This window comes from Salvelinus sp. IW2-2015, unplaced genomic scaffold, assembly GCF_002910315.2.
Source record: "Salvelinus sp. IW2-2015 unplaced genomic scaffold, ASM291031v2 Un_scaffold3046, whole genome shotgun sequence".
NCBI classification, from domain to species: domain Eukaryota; kingdom Metazoa; phylum Chordata; class Actinopteri; order Salmoniformes; family Salmonidae; genus Salvelinus; species Salvelinus sp. IW2-2015.
In genome coordinates, this window is record NW_019944338.1 from 59,576 (window position 1) to 65,306 (window position 5,731).

The 5,731-nt window shown below is 50.4% G+C and overlaps 1 protein-coding gene across 1 annotated transcript in view; it reads right to left on the bottom strand.

The window, feature by feature from the left end:
- LOC112075253 (calpain-3) overlaps positions 1 to 5,731 on the bottom strand; it is a gene marked incomplete at its 5' end in the record, with an annotated part of 29,711 nt that overhangs the window by 12,442 nt on the left and 11,538 nt on the right. The window lies entirely within an intron of this gene.

The window sequence follows — 5,731 nt, forward strand, 5'->3', positions numbered from 1 at the left end:
AGCGGAAAACGCCCACTTCTGACCCGAGGGTATAAAACATGTGAGTTAAGAATTAACCTATCAGGACTAAGTGACCCTGAGGCTGCCCAAGCCATGGTCTGAAGTAGTCAAACAACCCCAAAAAACGCAAACACGAGTTGAAGACAAGGAAACCTTTTCTATCCATGCTACGGAGGAAGTAAGCTGTGTCTAAGAGGATGGATTCAAAGCCGGACCACACCGGCCTTCCACTCCCCATCGAAACGAATGATCTACACTGTTTTTATTTCCTACGCTGTTGAGCCCTGAGCTACAGGGCTGGCTGTTCCTCAGAAGAACCCTTTCAGAACGACGGGCGAGGAAACAGACTTACTAACGCCAAAAGGACACTGACATCGTGAGGACAACAGAGAGTTTGCACCCTGTAACCAGAGAAGTCATCCTGAGAAGGACACTGACATTGGGACCCCCAGCCGTTCTTCAACCCTCCTCTGGGACCCCCAGCTTGTTTCTCTAACCTCTCTTCAGGGACCCCCAGCCTGTTTCTGCTAAAAACTCTCCTCGGTGCGGACCCCCAGCCGTTCTCTAACCTCTCCTCGGGGACCCAGCCGTTCTCTAACCTCTCCTCTGGGACCCCAGCCTCTCTTAACTCTCCTCGGACAGACGTCACCCTCCTAGGACGCTTTCTCTAAACCTCTCCTCAGGGACCCCAGCTTCTCTAACCTTCTCCTAGGCAGGACCCCCAGGCTGTTCTCTAACCTCTCTCGGGGAACCCCCAGCGTTCTCTAACCTCTCCTCGGGACCCCCAGCTGTCAACTCTCCGAGACCCCAGCGTTCTCTAACCTCTCTCTGGGACCCCAGCCGTTCTCTAACCTCTCCTCCGGATCCCAGCCGTTCTCTAACCTCTCCTCTGGGACCCCCAGCGTTCTCTAACCTCTCCTCGGGACCCCCAGCTTTCTCTAACCTTCTCCTCGGGGACCCCCAGCCGTTCTCTAACCTCTCCTCGGACCCCCAGTCCGTTCTCTAACCTCTCCTCTGGGACCCCCAGCGTTCTCTAACCTCTCCTCTGGGACCCCCAGCCGTTCTCTAACCTCTCCTCTGGGACCCCAGCGCTCGTCTCTCTACCAGCGCTCAACCTCTCCTCTGGGACCCCCAGCGTTCTCTAACCTCTCCTCGGGGACCCCCAGCTGTTCTCTAACCTCTCCTCGGGACCCCCAGCGTCTCTAACCTCTCCTCGGGGACCCCCAGCGTCTCTCTCTCTAGGGACCCCCAGCCGTTCTCTAACCTCTCCTCTGGGACCCCCAGCCTGTTCTTAACCTCTCCTCGGGACCCCCAGGTTCTCTAAACCTCTCCTCAGGGACCCCAGCCGTCTCTAACCTCTCCTCTGGGACCCCCAGGCGTTCTCTAACCTCTCCTCGGGACCCCCAGCGTTCTCAACCTCTCCTACGGACCCAGCGTTCTCTAACCTCCTCTGGGGACCCCAGCCGTTTCTCTAAACCCTCTCCTCTGGACCCCCAGCTGTTCTCTAACCTCTCCTCTGGGACCCCCAGCCGTTCTCTAACCTTCTCCTGGGACCCCAAGACGTTTCTCTAACCTCTTCCTCGTTAGGACCCCCAGCCGGTTTCTCTAACCTCTCCTCTGGGACCCCCAGCCGTTCTCTAACCTCTCCTCGGGACCCCCAGCTGTCTCTAACCTCTCCTCTGGGACCCCCAGCGTTCTCTACCCTCTCTGGGACCCCCAGCTCGTTCTCTAACTCTCCTCTGAGGACCCCAGCTGTTTTCTCACCTCTCCTCGGGGACCCCACGTGTCTCTAACCTCTCCTCGTGGGACCCCCAGCCGTTCTTCTACCTCTCCTCTGGGACCCCCAGCCGTTCTCTAACCTCTCCTCGGGGACCCCCAGCTGTTCTCTAACCTTCTCCTCGGGACCCCAGCGTTCTCTAACCTCTCCTCGGGACCCCAGCGTTCCTAACCTCTCCTCGGACCTCCCACGTTCTCTAAACCTTCCTGGGGACCCCCAGCGTTCTCTAACCTCTGCCTCGGGACCCCCAGCCGTTCTCTAACCTCTTCCTCTGCGACCCCCAAGCCGTTCTCTAACAACTCTCCTCTGGGACCCCCAGCCGTTCTCTAACTCTCCTTGGGACACCAAGAGCATTGGTGCTGTAATGCAAGGTGCGGTTCAATTCCCAGAACCACCCATATGAGAACAATGTTTGAACACAGACTGTCCTTTGGATAAAGAGTCTTATAAAGGCTTATTTTATATTGCCAGCTAATCATCAAGCCTTGGACTAAGTGAATTAGTCAAGTGGTGGAAAAAGTACCCAACTGTCATACTGAGTAAAAGAAGATTTCTTTTCTTGTGGAAATTACTCAAGTGAAAGTGAAAGTCACCTGGTAAAATATTATTGAGTAAAAGTCATTTGTTTTAAAATATTACTTTAATATCAAAGTAAATGTAATTGCTAAATTATCAAAAAGTACAATCTGTGTGTGAATTGGACCATTTTCCCTTGTCTGATGAGCATTAAATGCTAATGAGGACTTGTTTTTATCAGTACTTGTGTCTGGAAAATGTATGGGGAAAAAAAGTACGTAATTTTTTTAGGAACCGCAGTGAGTAACGTAAAAGTTGTCAACCTGACCTGGGAGCAGGTCTCTATCTTACAGACAACACCAACCTGACCTGGGAGGGTCTCTATTCTACAGAAACACAAACCTGACCTGGGAGGTCTTCTATCTACAGACAAACACAACCTGACCTGGGAGGGTCTCTATCTACAGGACAACACAATGCCTGACCGGGAGGTCTCTATCTACAGGACAAACACACCGACCTGGAGGTCTCTATTCTACAGACAACACAAACCTGACCTGGGGGGTTCATTCTTCTATCTACAGACAACACAACCTGACCTGGGAGGGTCGTCTATCTTACAGGACAACTGGACCCGGGAGGGTCTCTATCTACAGACAACCTGACCTGGGAGGGTCTCTACTACAGACAACCTGACCTGGAGGGTCTCTATCTACAGACAACACAACCTTGACCTGGGAGGCGTCTCTATCTTACAAGACAACCTTGACCTGGGAGGGTCTCTATCTACAGACAAACCTGACCTGGGAGGGTCTCTATCTACTACAACCTGACTGGGAGGGTCTCTAATCCTACAGCAACACAAACCTGACCTTGGAGGGTCATCTATCTACAGACAACCTGACCTGGGTAGGGGGTCTTCTATCTACAGACAACAACAACCTGACCTGGGAGGGTCTCTATCTACAGACAACCTGACCTGGGAGGGTCCTATCTTACAGACAACCTGACCCGGGCAGCGGTCTTATCTTACAGACAACACCAACCTGACCTGGAGGGGTCTCTATCTACAGACAACACAACCTGACCTGGGAGGGTCTCTATCATACAGCAACCTGACCTGGGGAGGGTCTCTACCACAGACACCTGACCTGGGAGGGGTCTACCTACCAGACAACACAAACCTGCCTGGGAGGGTCTCTATCTACAGACAACCTGACCTGGGAGGGTCATTCTACAGACAACACCAACCTGACCCTGGAGTGCGCTCTATCTACAGACAACACAAACCTGACCTGGGAGGGTCTCTATCTACAGACAATCACAAACCTACCTGGGAGGGTCTCTATCTACAAGACAACCTGACCTGGGCAGGGTCTCTATCTACAGCGAACAACACAACCTTGACCTGCAGATTCTCTATCACAGACAACCTGACCTGGGAGGGTTCTCTATCTACAGACAACACAACCTGACCTGGTGGAGGGTCTCCTACTACAGACAACCTGACCTGGGAGGGTCTCTATCTACAGACAACCTGACCCGGAGAGGGGTCTCTATCTTACAGACAACCACAACCTTGACCTGGAGGTCTCTTATCTACCAGACAACAACAACCTGACCTGGGAGGGTTCTATTCTACAGACAACCTGACCTGGGAGGGTCTCTACCTACAGACAAAACCCTGACCTGGGGGGGTCTCTAACTACAGACCAACACAACCTGACCTGGGGGGTCTCTATCTTACAGACAACCTGACTCCGTATGGGAGGGTCCTATCTTACAGACAAACCTAGACCTGGGAGGGTCTCTATCTCAGACAACACAACCTGACCGAGCCACAACAGGATCATGACATGGGAGGCGTCTCTTATCTACAGACAACCTGACCTGGAGGGTCTCTACTACAGACAAACACAACCTGACTGGAGGTCTTCTATCTACAGACAACCTTTGACCTGGAGGTTCTCTATCTACAGGACCAACAACCTGACCTGGGAGGGTCGTCTATCTACAGGACAACCTGACCCTGGGAGGGTCTCTATCTACAGACAACACAACGACCTGGGAGGGTTCTCTATCTACAGACAACCTGACCTGGAGGTCTCTATCTACCAGGAAACAACCGACCTGGGCGGGCTCTAACTACAGACAACCTGACCTGGGACGGTCTCTATCTACAGGACAACCTGACCTGGAGGGTCTTCTATCTACAGAAACCTGACCTGGGGGTCCTATCTACGACAACCTACCTGGGAGGTTCTCTACCTACAGACAACACAACCCTGACCTGGGAGGCGTCTCTATCTATAGACAACCTGACCTGGCGAGGGTCTTCTATCTACAGACAAACCTGACCTGGGGGGTCTCATCTTACAGACAACCTGACCTGGAGGGTCTCTTACCTACAGACAACCTGACGGGAGGTCTCTATCTACAGACAACCACAACTGCCTGGAGGGTCTCTATCTACAGACACCCTGACTGGGAGGGTCTCTATCTCCAGACAACACAACCTGACCTGGGAGTCTGCCAAGAGGGTGAAACCGGGCCACAAGGGAATCTTTCAGCAAGACATGAACCCCCAAACACACGTCAGAATCCATCAGGAAATGGCTAATRGGCCACATTTTGCAATGGCCATCTCAGTCGCCGGACTTGAAACTCATTGAAAACCCTGTGGTTTMAATTGAAGATGCCAGTCCATAAGACCAGACGATGGATATCAASGATCTGTAAAGAGGAATGGTCTAAGATCCCTCCCAATGTGTTCTCCAATCTCATTAAACATTTTAGATAAAAGCCTCAGTGACGTTACCCTCGCAGGGGGAGGTATTGAAAACAGGTGTGCCAATCATTTTGACCCCTACTTTTTTTTGAGAGGTATTTGTTAAATAAAATCTCTTTCTCTGAGCAATTGTATTAGTATAAAAAAATAAAATAATGTGCATACATGTTAGCTCAGTATTTGAATTATATATTGTATTATAATATTATTATAAATATTATATATTATATATTATAATTATATATATATATATATTGTATAGAGTAAATTTTGCTCATCTTTATCAATGTCAATAATGTTGGCCCCCACTGTAAACGGTGAAGAAAACAGGTCCTAGAATGGATCCTCCGGAAGCCCTTCTGTAACGATAATGTACAGACGGAGACTGTAATAAGCTTTAGTTTTAGTCTTACGTTTGGAGACGATACTGTTGAGGACGTTCTTCAGCTCGTTGGCGGTTATTTCCATTTCCTGTGAGAGAGGAGACAGTGGGAGACACATGGAGATCATCTGACGGGAATTGTACATTTTAATGTTAAACATTTTAATGTTAAACTGGCATTCGTTTTTTTGTGTTAATCTACGGAAGCCCTGAAGCCCAAGGGGGAAAAACGAATCTAATTTGAACAACTCAGTATCTCGTTTGAACT